At 46.9% G+C, this 19,313-nt stretch overlaps 1 protein-coding gene across 3 annotated transcripts in view; it reads left to right on the top strand.

The window, feature by feature from the left end:
- Window positions 1–19,313, top strand: part of VPS8 (VPS8 subunit of CORVET complex) — a 2,529,257-nt gene that overhangs the window by 1,713,822 nt on the left and 796,122 nt on the right. The window lies entirely within an intron of this gene.

Here is a 19,313-nt window from a genome sequence, read left to right on the forward strand (position 1 = left end):
CACAGGGTACAAAAAATCCTCAACAGACACTGGCACCTTCTAAGCATTGACATAGGCATCCAGAAGTGGATACCCCCAGGCTCCAACTGTCATTGACCAAAGCACCCACCTTGAGGAATATGCTCAGCCCATCATACTTGGCACCCCTCGAATTGTTAAACCTAAATTGTCTCACCTCATTACAAAGCCTCGGGTTTCCACAAAAAGCGAAACCTGCACTATGTGTCCTCATGTGCTAAATGCAAAGTCTGTCAACTTCAATGGTATCCACTGCCACACAGTCAACCAGTTCATCAACTGTAAATCTAAATTTGTTACCTATGTGATCATCTGCACCTGCAATCAGAAGTACATCGGGAGCACGATCAGAGAACTAAGAACAAGGATACGAGAGCTAACTAAGGCACCCTATTGAAAGTAGCGCCGAGATACCTGATGGTTTTGTGCGCTGTAACAAATGCATAAATAAATAACACCTGAGCCTTCTTAACTCTCAAGACACAAGATACCCATTGGCTTTGCACTGGCAAGAAAATCACCAACTAGACAAGAAAGAAGATATCAGATTTGTGGGCTTGGAAATCATCAAATGTGACACACGTGGAGGGGACCGAGAGCTCAGAGACTGACAGCGAGAGGCAAAACTCATCTTCGAATACCGAAGTGTGAGCCAAGGCCTCAACACTGAACACGGACTTAATGTTTTTCTCTGACACTAACAGAGCATGTTATCCACAGGTTCCCCACCCCTCACCCTTCTCTCTCATGCTTTCCCCTCTGGTGGACCTATAAGGCAACCCCCCTAACCATGCTAAATAATTATTAATTAGTGCATATTCACGCAACTCCAGCCACTCTGGTGAGCATGCCCTTAGCATGACCTACCAGCTACGCTATACTACATAAACCCACATGTCCCACATTGTGCAACAGACTAAATACACATGTCTGTTCATGGAATGCCATAACTCTTTCCAACAACGATCTGCAACAGACTGACTACACAGGTCTGTTTATTGAATGCCATTGTTCTCCGACAACGACCCACGCCAATGGTGCTTTCCAACTCCCCTCCAACATCATCAACCACAGAACACAGCTGGCACACACCCTAAATTGTATACATACTGCTAACGTGTCCTACAAGCATTTTCCATTCCTCTCTGCCATCTGGCACCACAGCACCCTAGACTCGCCCATTCACAGACCCTCAGCCTATCAGCTCTCAATGGCCCTATCCAATGACACAGGACTTACTACATATGCAGCAATCTAAGATGGTGGCCCGGGATCGTAAGATCACTGCGACCGCTCATCTTGCTCTGCAGGGACCTTGCTGGCCTTATCGGTAAGTACCCTCAGCAACAGGGACTTCCATCCCTGCTACGCTGTCCCTGGCTCATGGCCTCTCTCCATCATGAACAGGTAACATGGCTACAAGCGAGTTAATCACTTTTCCCCTACCCGACTGTATATCCCCCTGTGACACACCTTCACAGGACACCGGTCCCTGCAGCACTACATATGGACCCTCTATCCTCCTTCTCATACTATGTATCAAAACGACAAGTGGGTCACTCCTATCGCCGCCCCCCAATGCTGCTCTGCTGTCTCACGCGACAGCCCACCCTCGCTCCTCAACACAGCATTATCATTGTTTCGCACCGTGTCAATGCGCTGCGCCCGCCATGCGGAACATCACTTTCACCCTGGGACTCAGCCAGAAGAGCGCACTTGCGCTCCTGCCACACAACACCCTCTCCCCCAGATCTCCAAGGCCAACAGCTTAGTTCCCAGTGTGACTTCCTGTCGCCCACCGTGGCGGGCTACAGGATGTCCTAGACCCACCCACACACATCCGGAACCGCCACTAGTGCACAGCACGCCGTCCCATCTTGTGTCACCTTGGCGGGCCTTGTCTACACACACCCCGCCTGCTTCTAACACAACTCCGACCTCAGCCTCCAATTCATCTCGGCACCAGACCACGTCATTCACTTGGCCCGACACCCAGCCACCCAGTACACTCAACGAGTGCCACAGGGCCCAACCAAACTCTTTCCCACTAGTGTTGTTGCATCAGATACCCAACTGATAAGCTTAGCATGGCACCAACTTTCCTTGCACAACCCAGCGCACTGACAACTGCTCATAACAGCCCTACCTCATTTCTTCGTCCAACAGACTACTGTCCCTATCACACATCCACCCTTTTTGTCCACTCCCTCACATCATGGTGGGCATCCTTACTCCTGGATATGACCTAAAATCACTTTTCTTCCCCGCAGCTTGCTATCCAGCCATTCATCAAACTGGAACCCTCCACAAAGAGTTTAGGCTTAGCACCTTAGACTACCCAGTAAGATGAACCCAGGGATTCTATTCTATCGTATATTATCATAAAATAACACCATGCACTATCTTCTCGCTCACATTTGCCCCTTGGTGCACCGTCCTCCCCAACCTGTTGTACCAAAACTGTAGTCCCTAATTGTGGGACCTAACCAATATGTACCATGCAAGGACTCGATGCTAAGGACAAAATGTAAATTACTGTATTTACCACCACTCCCACTTCATATCACCCAGACACAATTGTCATATGATACACTAATGCATTCATGTCACCTGGCAAGGACTACCTCCTCATCTATATTCATTGGTGATCACGGTTCATCACCACTCGCAACACCTCAATGAAGCAATGTACACTATACCTGTTGTTTTAAACCACAGCCTTGATAAAGACCCGTTTATGGTCGAAACACGTGTCTGCACTTGGTATGCAACCAGGCTCTTTGTATTCTAACAAACCAGGGCACTTCAGATACCAATAAAACAGCACTTGCAATTGAAAGCGGAAGTGAAAAGACTTAATTTACTCGCTTTAATCACAAACTAACTGGTCACGCTATCTGAGGTACAGCACCTAAGTGTATGTGGTTTTTACAAACCCTTTTCTCACTACAGAATGGGACAGAAGAGCACTAGGAACCCACCAACCGGCAGCTGGAAGCACACCTAATAAACACCATGATCAGCACAGGGATCTACCTTTCCTAATGCTCTCAGCCTAACCCCTATACTACAGATACAGACAGAAGAACCTGTGTATGCTGGAAATCCTAGGGTTTCTGGTTGCACAACCTGTAATGGGTGGACCGTGTGCTCTGACAAATGCACCTAGACCAGAGAACCCCAATTGTGAAAGCCAAAGAAGTTGCTGAAGTGAACTAAGAAGAAGAAATCTGATTGAGCATTGTGAATGATTGTCTCGGGAGGATAGCTCAGGGGCAATGTGCTCGCCTTGGAAGCAAGACAACACGGAGTAACACAGGTTCAATCCCCGGGTCCGTGCTTAGAAACCTCTGGGTATTAGGTGTGGATCCGGCTGCTGGTTGGTGGGTTCTTAGTGCCTCATTTCTGTTTGAACTTTGAATCTGTTGTCTGTATTTTGCTTCATGATGCCTTCACACACCTCTCCGGTTGTCTCTCTACCCGACTTTCCTAACACTGTCGGAAGATCGGGTGCTCCATCCAAACCTGGAGTCACTCAACCTACATGTGTGGCTTGAGAGGATGCGAAATGATGACTAGGACCTCTTTGAGGAGGTGCTTGAGGTGTTGCTGGCTGCACGCAGTCCATCTACAAGATCTCTATGCGCGTGCAGGTGGAGAAGATTTGAGGCGTGGCACATGGAACTCGAGATGGACCCCCTCTCTTGCCCCACCACTACAGTGATGGAGTTCCTTCTGTCACTGGCCTCTTCAGGCCACCACAGTCAAACGATACTTGGCGTCTTTGCTTGTTTTCAAGAAGTCTCCGGATCAAGGTTCCTTTTTCACAATCCCAGTTATGACCCAATTGCTGAAGGGTATTGTGAATAAGTTTCCTCCTGTTCCTTTTGTTGTCCCGTTTTGGGATATTAATCTGGTTCTCACTTTCCTGATGGGGTCTCCCTTTGAGCCCTTGCACTCTTGTTCTTTACGGCTGCTTATGCTTAAAACAGCCTTTTTGGCTGCCATTACGTCGGCCAGGCGGATCAGCGAGTTGCAGGCCCTTTGCTGTAGACCCTGATTTTTATGATTTTTTTTCACGAAAAGATGTTGCTTAAGGAGATGCCGTGGTTCCTTCCAAAGGTGGTGTCAGAATTTCACATTTTCGCAAGCTATAGATCTGCCTGTGTTGTACCCACCCCTGCCCCCCTCCAAGGAGGAGGAGCATTTAAATGGATTGCTTTTCTGCCACAGATTCCTCATCATGATAGATATCCATCATCCTACTCTGCTGTTTGAAACTTTTTGACAGGGGGCTTAGTGGTCCTAAACTCGGCCTTCGATCCGTCTTGTCTGGTCCTCGATCGTCGGCTCCAGAAGTGACATCAGGCGTCGTGTATATATAGCACGTCACTACTCCCCATGCTTCAATTCCTTTTTTCCGCACGCTTGCACGCTGCATCTTTTTGTACTGTTTGTATGCTTTTCTACAAAAACCTCAACACAATGTCGTCTCACAGGGTTTCGGGCTTCAAACGATGCTGCAATTGCGAGGCCAAAATGTCTATGACCGACCCCCACAACGTCTGTCTATGGTGTCTAGGTGTTAGTCACGACACAGAGGCCTGCACATCGTTGTTAGGGAGAATTCTCTGTTTAGGCTGAATTTCCTAACCTAGTGAGTCCCCCAGCAGCTTTGCTGGATTTCTGGAGTTTTTTTTTCTCTCCTGCCAAGAGTGAGTCTCTTTTCTTCACACTCTTGGACATGATTTGAGGGGTTCCTTTGACTGTTAATGTGTTTTATGGGCTATGTGGTCTTTTACTCCCTAGGGTCTCATGTGTTTTTACTATGTGTGTTACACAGCACCCTCAATTAAGTGACACAGGGGTGTCATAGTGACACTCCACCAAAGACTCCATACCCTGGGACTGACTACTGTCTCCCAGGGCATGTAAAGTCACAATTGGCTTTACTAGTCCCAAATTATGAACAGAAACCAGTACAAACCATCATATTGTGGACGTACTGGTCGGGGCAATTCGATTGCCCTGGGGTCTGTTAGTCGAGGGGGCACGTCTCTGTCCCCCCTGATCGAGTTTTGCCTGGTGGCAGTGGATACTACTTTTTATATTCGACAGCGAATATATCTCTATGGGATTTTCCCATTGTTCGAGGCTACCAACTTTAATTATTTAATTCGCATAGCCTTGAACATACCGCCGGTTTATTTATTTAATATTAATTCGCCGGTTGGTATTTTTTGCCAGAACTCGATTCTAAAATGGCGTTTGTGTTCTCTTCTGTGACTCCAACCCAAGTCGTGCCCTTTGTTCCACTTTTGGCGGGCTTCTCCACAGAAGCCTCCAAAAGTGGTGCCACTCTGTCTGGGTACCACAGGGGATGTGGGAGGGGTTTTAGGCACCCTGGACTGAGTTACCTTGGTAACTCAAGTTGCACTCTTGTGTGATTGGCCCAAGTGGTGAGCCACTCGTCTCACCACTTAGCATGTTTGATTGACAGCTAGGCTGAGTGAATGGGGGTGTGCTGCATAAAAGCAGGGCTTTTGGGACTGGAACTTCAGAAGTCGCCACAGGACCTGAAAATCCGAAGAGGGAGAAGCTGAGCCGACCTGCTACGACGACACCACCGGTGGAGCCCTGCTGAACTGACTCACCACTTCCCAACGACAGAGGAGATCTCCCTGCTGGAGAGTCTTCTTCCCTTGACTGGTGGGCACAACCAGTTTACCTTCTTTTTCTTCACTTCCAAGACGTCCAAGTGGTCGAATTGCCCGTGCCAAGCACCCCGGCAACCGGATAGCCACTTACCCTTGCACCGTGAATAAAAGGACCGCTCCTTTTAATTGAGAACTCCACGGCTGGTTTCTTCCCTGGCAATGCAACGGACTCCTGCTCTCCTCCTCGACGAGATCCCCTCTTCCTCCGGACGAAGCACCGACTTGCAATCACTGCCAGGAACAACTGCCCCCGCTGGAGCGTTCTCACCATTTCAAGGTACCGTGTCCGCCAGGCCTCCCTCTCTAAAGATTGCTACAAGGTAATAATAACCCCTTAACCTTCTGTACTGGGCTGGCCGTCTTGACCATCTAACTGGTCCCTTTCTGTTGATCCAACTCCTTTCTGAACTTGTTGCAAGACTTTTGTGTACTTTTAAACCGTGTGACCTTGAACACATTTCGTCCGGAGCCTCTTAAAGAGGGTCCGGCCTTGTTAACTTTGACTTTACGGTTTTAACCTGCCTTCTTCTCCTACTGTGTGCTTACGAAAGTGTTGGGATCTTTTTCTATCTTTGCTTTGCCTTTCTCTCTCTTGTAAGCCGATTGATTAGAGTGCCATCTTCGCTAAGCGCTCACCGTTGTCTGAAAATAAGTGTTTCTTTATTGAAGACTTGTCTAATAATCGTTGAAGGGAGTGTATATCTTTTAGTGGCTGTGTTTTTGAACTGCTTGATCTTAGTGCCAGTGTGTTTTATTAGATGTGGTTTTTAAATAAATAATTATATCTCTTTTACACCAAGCTCTGGTCAGTGTTGGCTTGTTCTACTGTGTTCTTTTGACCTATTGTGAATACTCTGTATACTGCCTAACTCTTGTTGAGAGAAGTCTGACTGCTCAGCCACGCTACCAGGTAAATTTGGGTGGTACAGACTGCTACCAATTGGGTTTACTGCCAACACCTGTAGTCCTAAGCCTTTTGCAATGACCCCAGAGGGAACTGCACAGGTTTCTGCCTAACAATCGTGTGCAAAGATGCAGCTGAAATCCCTACTTGAGAGGGCAGGGAAACTGGCCTTGGGACGACTGTGTGCCAAGTCTCTGGCACGGTCACTTATCCAGTCTTCGGTGGCCGAGACTGAGAGCCCACTTCCGACAAGGGGAAAGCACTACATTGTAAGAAAGCCAAGAAACTGTCACATTGGAGGAGCCATTCCTCATCGTCTTCCTCACGTTAGAAGAAGCGGCACCCCCGCCATTGTCGCTAGTGCAGCTCGTCATTGGAATTAGGTAAGCCCTCGGCGGGGCCAACCATTCGGGAAGAGTGGGAACGTTTTAAGACTTCAATGCTTGAAATGTATCAAAGGCAAGCTACTATAGGTGCAGATCTGGCCCCCGCCCAGCAAGCTTTGGCGGCAAAAGCGGAATTCGGTGTTCCCAACCCAAAATCAGCCACTCCGTCGACATCAGCGGCGTCGAAAACATCTCTGGGCATTACGCCTACCAGGCATAAGTCGCCAGAGGGCCGTAAGGCTGAGGCTCATGATGCCCATTGGTTATTCGACCGTCCCTCGAAAGATTTTGATGCCGAAAGAACCTTCGGCATCAAAATCTTGGGCTTTGAAACCTATTGTTAGACCGCTGCGTCGACAGTCGGTGATGGTTCATTTTTGCCACGTCAAGATCGGGTTTCTTCAATTCGATGCATTCCATATTTGCCATCGATGACCTCGAGGACTCCGTCAACCCAGTAATAAGGGAGCCGGCAGCGTCGATGACCAGGTTGATATATTGGTACTAGCTCAGGGTCTACATGACGCCAGTGGTCCGATTCTTCCTCAGTTCTAGAGTTACAGCAAAACCAGCCCTATACACACGCTAATATTCGGTTCAGGTATCTGGTTCACAGGGTGGTTGACACCCGTGGGCTGAACACATCCACTAGCGCTTTTCAGGGGTTTGATCTGAGCTTACTGACATTTTGGGTGAGAGTCCTACAGTCGAGCATAACATGTCCTTTGTTAGGGAGAATTCTCAATAAATGGCTGATTCCTCTTACCTACTGAGTCCCTCAGCAGCTTTGCTGGATTTCTAGGGTTTATTTGTTTCACCTGGTGAGAGTGTGAGCTTTTTTCCCACTCTTACATGTGTTTTGCTGTGTGTGTTTTCACTGTTTGTATGATCTTGGGCACTGGAGCCTCACCTACTCCATGTGCACCACTTTTTGTGTGCGTTACATAGCACCTTCAGTACAGTGACACAGGGTTGTCTTTGAGACTTCCCCCTGACTCCATTTTTCTGGGGCTGACTACTGTCCCCCAGAAACATGTGAAGTTGCCATTAACTTTATGTAGTCACTTTAAATTGCAGACCCAGTACACCCCATCTTACATGGAGTACTGGAAAAGGGTTAGCTCGTATCCCTTTTTGTCTGTGCCTCTTGGAGCCTTGTTTGGCTCCCTTAACTTTAAGACTTGGCTGGTGGAAGTGGTATCTACCCTAACTTTTCTATCCCGATTTATATTATATAAACGTGGTATCGTTTTAGGCTATTATAGAAGCCTCGAACATAAACCCGCTTGACCAAATACATTTTATTTTGGTTCCGGCTGTTTTTTTTCGCCATTTCTTTTTGTTAAAGTCTTTTTCCTGTTTTATTCTACACGCCAAACTGGGGATGATTCCTTAGTTCGCCGTCTTTTCGCAGGTTTCTGCACAGAAGCCCTCCTTAAGGTGCCTGATAGTCTAGGTAGGCAGGATGTAAGGGAGGGATCTTCGGACCCCTGCCATGGCTTGCCTTAGTAACCCAAGTCGCAAGCCAGGACCCCTCCTCTGGTCGAATTCGCTGTACAGAGCTACAGTGTGCCGGATAGCCGGGAGGATCGGACCCTGCTTGGGTTTTAAGGAGCACCCCTTTTATTCGTTGTTTTGCTCTGCTGCTGGTTTCTTCCCTGGGTGGCGCAGGAACCTCCAGTCTTCCTACTTCGTGTCAGTCCGACAGTCGCTTCAGGAACCGTGAGCCTGCAGGAACCACCAGGAACATCCACCTCAGCTACAGCTTCCTCTCCGTTTTAAGGTACTGCGCAAATCCGGTTGTCCGTTTCGTTCAACCGCGGTGAAAGTGTTTGAAATCTTTCTCCAATCTGAGGGGTTGTCCTTCTCTTCTCTTTGAACTAACTTTAATTCCAACCAACCTCGTCCAGAATCTGTGCCACAAACATTTCCGCGAACTACATTGAACCTATTATCTTGAGCCTTAAGCCTTTTCTATCTGATTTTAACCTTGTAGTCTCTCTTGTTCAGTTGCCCTGATTACTTACCTGTTGATTTTGCCTAATTTCTAATAACTTTCTCTTTCCCTCCCTTTTAAATTGCTGGAGTGCCATTTTGCTCCCACTTCATTTTGTTAGCTTAACTTGTCTGGAATTTAAGGGAAGTGGTGTGGTGTATTTGATTGTGATTTTTAACTTGCTTATAATAGTGAAATGTTATACAACTGTTGAGTAAATAAATATGTATTCTTTTACTTAGAAACCTTGAGTCAGTGTTTGCCTGAACCATAGTAATTGTTGTCCTTTGTGTAACCATTTGTACTGCTCACTTACTCTTGAGATAAGTCTGGCTGCTCCGCTACTGCTACCACTATAACTGTGTAGTACAGGCGTGTACCAAAGGTGAAATGTAGTCTTAATTGTGTGTAGTGTTCCCAAAGAGTACTGCAAATAATTCTGCCTAACGCCCTTCAACGCAGCCATTGCGGACCCTTTAGCCTCCTTATGGCAGCACGCTTGTACCATTCCCCCTATGAATGCCAATTTTACATGGAAGTATAGGCCGACAAGAGGAAACCCTTCTTTCCTCGCCACACACCCTTCCCCAGAAGGGTTGGTTATACAGGCTGCCACTATTTCCACTAGACCTGCGGCATCCACCTATAATCTGCCTGCGGACAGAGAGGAAAAAATCTGTCGCATTGGCCAGAAAGGTGTTCACCTCTAGTAGCATGGCGCTCAAAGCCACTATCGTAGCATGCGGATTCAACAATTGCTCTTTTGGCTTATGGAAGGCTGCAGAACATGCTGCTAAATACAACCCTGAGAGTGCCATGCACGACAGATTTTTACAATTGGTGGAGGATGGGAAGGAGGTATCCAAGGAGTCATTACAAATGGGCCTGGACGTAGTGGACTGCATTGGAAGAGCAATGGGTTCAGCAGTTGTAATGCGACGACAAGCCTTTCTAAAAATGTCTAGCTAATCTCCAAATGTTCAAAACAGGTTGCTGGATATGCCCTTTCAGGGTGACCTGCTTTTCGGGCATAAAGCAGACAAATCCTTTCCGGCTGATGTCAATAGACCTACAGGATGCTTATTTCCATGTGCTGATACATCAAAAGCACAGGAAGTTCTTAAGGTTCCTCATAGGCGACAACCACTATCACTTCAAAGTGCTTCCCTTTGGGTTTGCCTCCGTGCCAAGGGTCTTCACCAAGCTCATGGCATTAGTTGCGGCTCACCTCAGGAGATGCAGAGCCCATGTATTTCCGTATCGGGACGATTGGCTGATTCGAGGGAAGTCAGCAGGGCAGGTCTTGTCTCATCTGCAGGAAACCTGCCTATTACTGCTCAGGCTGGGCTTCTCCCTCAACTTGAAGTCCCATTTGACATCAGTTCAGTGGCTCCAGTTGGATCAGTCCTACACACCTTGGTTGGGAAGGCTTTTCCTCCCGAGGAGAAAGTCCGCAACGTAGCCCAGATGGTGCATATATAAGTCACATTGGCAGTCCAGAGTTAGTTTTTTGCTGAAGATCAGTTTCCTAAAAGGACAAGAAAGTTTGGTGTAAGCCTAATTGTTGCAAAAGTCCTCACTCTATTACGAAATGCGAGAAATAGATGCTGCAGCGAGTTTAGCTCTTTTATAAAGGTTTACTTGAAGAGTTACCTGAAATGTCAATATTTTTGTTGCAAGTAATTGCAAATGTCCAACATGGTTTACCGTTATATATTCATGCCGTATTCTGAAAAAGTAAAAATTGGATGTGTGTAAGTCATGGGCATTTAGTTTGTTTTACCAGTTTCGTGCGATTATGGATGAAAGAGTGCCCGGCATGTTATTATTCGGAGCTTACCGGCCAAAGTGCAATACACCGATTGTTATCTTGCACCGTCGGGCCATGACTGAAGCATCGGTGAAGTCAAGGGTTTTGACCCATGTTGTATTATTAGGCGACAACAAAAACGGAATCAATAGACTGGGTAGATGTGGGGATGAGCTGTCGCCGCCCATCATTCTATCCCAGAACAAAACTAAATCAATAGACTGGGTGGATGTGGGGATGAGCTGTCGCCGCCCATCATTCTATCCCAGAACAAAACTAAACCAATAGACTGGGTAGTTGTGGGGATTAGCTGTCGCCGCCCATCATTCTATCCCAGAACCAGGAGAACCTCGCAGTTTTGCGCACACCAAAATGGTCGCCTAACCTGCCACCCACCAGTGCAAGCGTGATGGACCGGAAGCGCCAGGGGTGAAAGGTGGTGCCAAAGGAAAAATAGCAGTGCCTGTTAGATCAAAAGCGCCTTGAAATCATTGCTGTTTCTCTGAAGTGCAAGCTCAAAATGTCCATTTCAATTTGTTCAAAATCCGTTTTTAATTGATGTCCACAAGTTGCTAAAATCATGGGCACAAGACCACTCTAAAGATTCAACCTTCTTGTGGGGGGTTCCACATCACCACCCTACGGTAAGGATGCCCATCAAAACAATGGCAGCAAGGATTAGAGCTGTCAAGCAAAATCCTCCTGTCAAATTCAAGAAAACTCCTAAAAAAATGGGTGCAGTACCAGCTTTGGACACAAGCCGGCGCTAGCGGTCTAAACTCTGACAGTAGAACTGTACTTCAGGAGTTGCCAAAGGATCCTGAGCCAGCTGGAAACTTCAAAACCTTTTGGTTAATAAAAATTCATGAACACCTGCGGTTCACAGAAGACAGGCTGATTCAATTAACAGTCCAAGAGGCTGGGAAACCTTCTCACCTCAGAACTCCGCACAAGAAGCCAGGAGATCACATGGACATGCTAACCAAATGCAGAGTGGCCCCCTGGCCTGCTGACCTCAGCCGACACAATAGACTCTTACAATTGAATGGGGTATGTTAATTTGGGTGTGGACTGTAAACAGATCTCTGCCTGGCAGAAGAGACATGTGATCCCTCACTCCCAAGTTTCTGGGGGCGGACCCAAACACTCAAGTGAATTGAATTGAAGGCAAATATATGTTTTATAAAAACACTGATAACTAATTGTAACCAGATGACAGGAATGTACAATTTGGAGAACCTTAAAATGGATTTTGTACCTAAAATTTGAGTCTAAACTCAATTCCGTACGATGTTCTGAGAGAAAAACCCCATGAATTATGGAGATTGCAGACACGGGGTTCACGCTAGAAAAATGAAAATTTACTGGAATATGGGTGGAAAGGCTGTGTACATTTGTGCCATTTTTGGTAAACGTCCGATATTGGTAAATCAACTAAAAACGAAAACAAGTTGTCCTTTTTTAATGCAAGCTCTTAGGAAGATCAGAGTTGAATAAGCATGGACCATAAGTAATCTGTAATAGGTACATGTAATGTCAAACAACTGTGTATCTGGGAAATATGTGTAGTTTTGAAAAATGATTTCTAAGGTCAAAGCAAAGGGGCGTTTCTTCAATAAATCGCAAATGGCTGACATCACTCTGACACACTATCCTTTCTCAAATCAGGGACCAAAGAATCCTTTGACCTATCAAATCTTGAGAGGGTTGGGCATGCAGAATTAGCCGACCCACCCATTTTCAAAACACATAAAAAGAGCCACTGGAAGCCAGGTAGGGACTTTCAATTTCCATTTCCTTACGGAGCACGCTGACAGACGACTTCACATCCAGAGACACCAGACTTCAAATCCATCAATTTCCAGAGACAAGAACTTTTGCCAGAACCGGTAGCAGACCCAGAAGGCAGAATTATCCAGAGAACCAGTACCCAGTAGCGAGAGAACCGCAGCCAATCCTGACCCGATCAGTGACGAAGTCGCATTCCTGTCCAACATATAGTGTGAGTACTCAGTCAGGACTATGCAAAACCAATCCCTTAGTTTAAAATAATCTAATTCAAACTTTTAACCTATTGAGAACTGCATCATAGAAATTGTGTCCCTTCCTTTTGATTCAAAGCTGCAAAACTGTCATCTGTCATTCTGAACTTTAAAATTTAATTTCGAGAATCTACCTTCACAAAATTGTCCGTACATCCGGAACCGTAATTTAACTTTCATCTTAAAGCTAAGATTCTAAGCTTTCCAACGAGCCCTAAACCGACTTGCTACTCCTTATAGTGCCTCCGTTATCGCGCTCGACGCATTCAGAAAAAGTGCCACGATTTGCGATTTGGCTCAAATTTCTTCACGTGTCAAAATAGCAGCTCCTTGCTTTCCTTTGCTGAAATTCGTTTGCAACCTGACAATCATTCATAGAACATTCCTAAAGTGATCCTGAACTAATTTAAAGTAGCTATCACTCACCCTGAACCTCTAGAGGGAATTAAAATAATTTTTAGCATATTTTTCCCTTCTTTGCATACCACCTTTAAAGTACTTTGCCTGTGTTTAAAATCATCCCTGTTGATTTAAGCTTGCTAGGGCGGAACTGAATTGGGATTGTACTGTGATTGTATTCCTGAAGACTGTATGTGTCCCTTCCACCTCCTTACATTGCATAGAGGGGGGAGGGGTGAATTGCCAAAAGGGGAAAAGTGATTATATGATGTTTTGCTGAAATCATATCAAGTTTATTCCTGTGTTGCTTCTTTTCCACCTTGCATTTCCGTGTACCATATAAAGCATTCTCAGCTACGTTATCCTCTATACTACTCCTAAGTAATTACCCAGTGTGCTAGTATAACAACATCCATTGTTGATCACTCACTGTCATATGTCTAAGTGTGATATCAATTATTAATTTATTGTAAAAGTGTGATATATATATATTGTTTAATTCTCAAATAAACCTTTTAAATTTGCAAAACAAACTTCTTGGCTCAGTGGTGTCAGTGGGATTCTCAGAGAGGGGTGTTATATAAGGGTGGTCATCCAGAGTACACGAACTGGACATAAAAATATATAAATAAGGGCTTCCCTTGAGCAATCCCAGACAAGGCACTGACTTAGTGGGACTGCTTGATTGGAGTCATTTAACAAAGTCAGGGCTCGTAGCCGGGGATTCTGGATTAGGTCTATCACTTGTGCAGATTAATACAGTGTGCTAACTGACAGAATATATAAATTCTGTCGGATCACCACGCCGTGTTACACTGTAAAAACACCCCTCAAAGGAACGCTCTAAGGAAACGGTCTGTTTTGCAAAATAAAATACAAACTTCTGTAAGTCAGGAAGGAAATGAAGTTCCAGAATGACGACCTTGGTAGATATGAAGATAGCTAGGGAGCATCTCTTACATAAACTGTTTGTGAGAGGTGAATGGTCTGAACAGGACCAAAATGTATGGTTGCAGGCGATCACACAACAGGTCACTACAACTGGGTCAGATATGTGGAGAGATCAGGGTCCCTTACATGTAGCCCTGAGTGAACTATATATGGCTCCTAAAGCCAAAGATGAACACAATAAGATTGCCAGGATAGCTCCATATTTGTATATATATATGGGAGCCATGCAGGACAAATGTGCTGAAGGCCAAGATCTGGCAAATGGGCAACAGATGGCGTTAGAAAAGGCCCAATCTGACCTGGTCTCTTCTGAGCAGAGGCTGCACAGAAGCCAGGAGTCAGAAAACGAGAGTAGACAATACATCATTAAAATGAAGGAGGATTTGGATATCCTGCAACAGGAAAAGGCTGACCAGGATACCAGAATTCTGGCTTTGCAGAAGGAGCACCAAGACAGTTTGGACTCCTTACTGCAGTGCCAGAAAAAGCTGGAGCAACAGATCAATTTCAACAGGGCATGCACAGAGCAGGTACTCACCCTGCAAATCCAACTAGACAGAGAGAAAGAGGAAAGCAATAAAAATGATTTTGAAAGACCTTGATACCCAGGCAGAGTTTGATGAAGAGCGCCAGAAAGCTGGTGCCCTTCAACGGCAGAGGGACGACCTGGCGGCACAGATGCAGGCTCTTACTCAGGAAAGGGATACCTTAGGCCAGGAATTCTGCCACTTAAAAAGGAAAATGGAAGAAAATCACCTGGCCCTCCAGGGGCTGGGTGACCTCCAAAAAGAGCATCAGAACTTGTTAGAGCACACCAGGAGGGTGGAAGATGCTCTGGCAAGAAAGGAGCAAGCCAGTAGGGATGGGACCCTCCTGCAGCAAAGACTGGCCCAGTATTCCAGGACCAATCAGGAGGCACAGAGAGAGAATGCGGCTCTCTGTCAGCACAATGATAGGCTCCAGCAACAGGTAGCCATGCAGGAGAGACTGATAGTCTAGTAAGGCCTTAACTGAGGAACTGAAAGCGCAGGCTCTTGCATTCTAACAGGGAGCAGGGGCTGATAGAGATGAAGTTCGCTGGGAAAGGGAAACACCTGAGCATAACCTCAGGAGCCCTAGTACCAGAGGCCTTCATCTCTTCCAGTCCTTGGACTCTGCCACCCCCATGTCCCCTGGCCCACTTGAGCACAGGGCCACAGGGAGGGCAGATTACTATCCGGCCAAAAGTATGGGGTTCATAGGCCAGTACCTCCCAGGAATGGATGGGCGGGCATCCGGGCATGGGCACCTAAGCACAGTGCAATTTAGTGGGGAACCCCAGGAGAGTAGGCCCACTAAGGGCATCCTGAAAACCTCTGCCCAGTTAGGTCAGTGGGGGGTGGGGGGTACCCAGCAAATCCTGGTAGCAAGGAGGGATCTGAAGACTCCTCTGAGCGACACAGGACACAGGAGACCAGGTCCCCACATTTTGCCAGGCATTCCCAGGCTCGCAGAATCCGGGAAAACCTTTAAGATCAGACGGGCACCTCTGGGAGCAGTGCCTCTGAGTCAGAGGATGAGTGGACCAGGGTTACCCGAACCAAAAAGGCCAATAAGGCAAAAAGGGCCTTGCTTAAGGACCCCTTAAAGCAGATCAAGGCAATAGGGAGTGTCATCACCCCTTATCACAAGAACTCCAAGTATTCTGTTTGGGAACACTTGGAGCTCTTTGAGCAAATGATGGAGACTTTCCATTTGAAGGACAGCATTAGCTGCATCCAATGTGTACGTCAAATGGACATTTTCCCCAGAATACTCCAGTTTCTTTGCGGGGCTGGAGGACCAATACCATTCAAGATGATATAGGGCGGCCATCTTGAAACATTTTTCTGTTCACCGGAATCCCTAAGAGGCTCGCAAGGCAGCCTACAATTTGCAATGTGGGGAGGATCAGGCCCCACAAGAATTTGTGCAAGAATTGAAGCGTGCCTTTGCGCAGACCACCAGAAGGGTTCGCACGGACAGCAGAGAATTCATCAACACATTTTTCCATGCTCTCCCCAAATACATAATGACCCAGCTCGTGAGAGATTTTCACGAGAAAAGATCTTTAGACTGGGTCATTGAGCAAACCACCCGCATCTACGAGGTGCAGAAACGGGTGGAAAATAAGAATCAGCCCAAAAACCCCAAAACCAACAGCACCCCTGCTGCTGCCAAGGTGGCAGAGGTAAAGGTTGCCCCCGTTTTAGATTTGGAGATGGGGGGGACCTAAAAACCTGCCTGCACCAAATAATTCACAGCCCAGAAGGCCCTCGGGCCAGTCACAGACAGGGAGTCAAGGAGGTAGTCCCACAAATGGGGTCCCCCGCTCCCCTGACTATGTAAGTCCCCGCTATAAGGGAAACAGACCAATCCTGGGTTATGTGTGGACTCCTCCGGCCCAAGGGGGGGGATCCAACCAAGCGCCCAACCCAGGGAACTTCCCGCCGCACTTCCCCCAGGAGGACAGAAATTCACCAAATCCTGGGCAGAATGTGTTCCCCAGGTATCCACCCAACTTCCAGCTCCAAAATCATCCATCCTTCTTTCCCCACTTTCCTGAGCCCAGACAACCTAATCCGGGAGAGGGGAGGCCAAGAGTGGAGGGGTACCCAAATCTTCCCAACCCAGGGTACTACCAGAGAAGGGATAGCTACCCTTCCCGGGATCAGCCCAGGGGAGAAAACAGAACCCTGTATCAGCCTGAGCGGGTTTCCCAACTTGAGCGCCAGGTCCAAAATATGGCCCGGGATCTGGGTCACATATTGAGGGCTCAACAGAACCCTCAGATGAGCATGCCACCACAGAATGCCCCAAACTCTGGGCCTGGTGCTCTAGAACAATGACGGGGGCAGCACCCCGATAACCCACCGGTTCCCAGGGAGGAGACAAAAGGAGAAGGGGGGTGTAAAGCCTTGGAGGAAGCTTCCTTCGAAACTTGTAAACAGCCCCTGGAAAACCAGGAACCGGAAACAAAATCTCCTACCACTGAAAGTCTGCCACCCAAGGAGCAAAGAGGAGGTAGGAGAAACAAAGTACCCAAACAGACCCACTTTGTGGAGGAGGTACAGATCTTCCAATTTGAGGGAGAGGGATCCCAAGAGGATCCTGGGAAAAGGATCTTCTCCTTCAGAGATGGGGGAACTCCTCCCAAGGAAAAATGGGTCCCAAGGGATTCCAACCCAGACTGGGTAGATGTGGGGATTGAGATGTCGCCGCCCATCATTCTATCCCAGAACCAACAAGACCGAAAAACCCTGGTTCAAACCCATCCAGGTGACTGCCTCCAAAAATGGGGGGGGCGGCCCAGAACCGGAACCAGGGGAACCAAAAACCGCATCAATATCCAGTTGCAAACTTTTTCTTTCAGATTCCCATGACTCTCCACAGAATTCTGCCCAAATCTCTTCTCTCTCAATGTCCAAAACCAGAAAGTTAGCCCACCAGTTGTCCAAAAATGTGCATTATCTGTGCCCCCTTAAGGAGAAGGAGGGAAGATATTATGCCCCGGTACAAGTACAGGGGCAGGGTACAATTGTGGCCTTTGATGCACTAAATTTAGGAAGGGGGGAGAATTACCGTATTCCTCTCACCTCTCTTCCGGGACAACTGCAGAACTTTGACGGTAAGGAAATTCCCATCGAGTGGACTGCAGATTTGGACATCAAAATTGGGCGACACAAGGTGAAACACCCAGTCATAGTAGTGACTCCAGAGGGCACCCCTTGTTTACTAGGGAATGACCTCCTGAGAAGGTTGTCACCCCTAATAGATTGCGTAAACAAGGTCCTCTGGACCCAGACTAGCCGACCAATAAAATTAAAACAGAGTGTCAACCATGTTAGTTTAAACGGCACCTGCCACATGGTTGAACAAAAATCTGACCAAGTGGAATTTCACTTCCAGAACAACCAAATTCCAGACTCGACAGTAATAGCAGTAGGACAACAGACTGGTGATGGGGGGTCCTCTCTATTTCTGAAAATCAACCTTCCTTCCAGTTTAAGGTGGTATTCCACACTGGAAGGAAATACTCTGAAATTCTTTACTAATCCACAATCAGACACTCCCACTCCTATAGTCCAGAAAGATGTGAAATCAGCTCAGAGCCTGGCTGATATTCAGCAAATTGGAGAGCAGTTGTTCATCCCAGTTCAGTTAAATGATGGGAAGGACTCTGTTCTCCCTAGAGTGTGTGTGAACAATGGTAAGAGCTTCATCAGTGAAGCCGTGTTCCGCCAACTCCCAAAAGATCCAGCCATTCCCACATTCAAACTGATAGACAAATGGGAAATGGATCTGGAAACACCCAATTCGAAACATCTCCTGCCAAGCAGGTGTATGCTCAAAATCTCCATTGGCAACAAGAGCATAGTCCATAATTGTTGGGTCGTGCGAGACGTCACTCCCGCCTTTTACTTAGGCAGTGACATTCTCAATCGCTTTGCCATTAGTTTGGACCTAATAAACTTCAAAGCTTGGTCCTGATTAGCGGATAATCCCATGGGCTTTGATGATCCAGAAAAAGCATTTAGGTCAGCTCAATTGCTACCTTATGCAGTTGAAATTCAGATTAAAGAGGAAGTCACCATCGCAGAAAGGACCCGACAATTCTCCCTGGAAGTGAAAGTTAAAAGAGGACAAAAATTGAAAAACCCTGATGCATATATTCATCTAAATGCTCTCCTTCAACAGCAAGGGTTAGGGGTAAACCCAACACCATTAGTCAACATAGAACATGACACCATTCCAATAGAGGTGGATAACAGCGACTTAAAGAGTATTACTCTAGCCGCAGGGACCATTATTGGAATGGCGGTTGATGACCGACATTTCTCCATTGATTTAGGAAATTAACTGTTAGGACTAATCCCCAAGGACTGTTTTGACAGTGACAGTGATGACAATACAACACCAGACAGGATCTTTATCCGGCATGGGGGGGAACTTCCTGGTGTACGCTTCTTGCCCTTATGGTAAGGAAGACGTGACTTGTGACTTCAGAAGGGATGAGGTGATTTTGCAGGTCCATGAGGGCTGCCTTTCCCACCTGAAGCCTCCAGTCCAAA

This window comes from Ambystoma mexicanum, chromosome 9 (assembly GCF_040938575.1).
Source record: "Ambystoma mexicanum isolate Mex_15411 chromosome 9, UKY_AmexF1_1, whole genome shotgun sequence".
In the NCBI taxonomy this organism is placed as follows: domain Eukaryota; kingdom Metazoa; phylum Chordata; class Amphibia; order Caudata; family Ambystomatidae; genus Ambystoma; species Ambystoma mexicanum.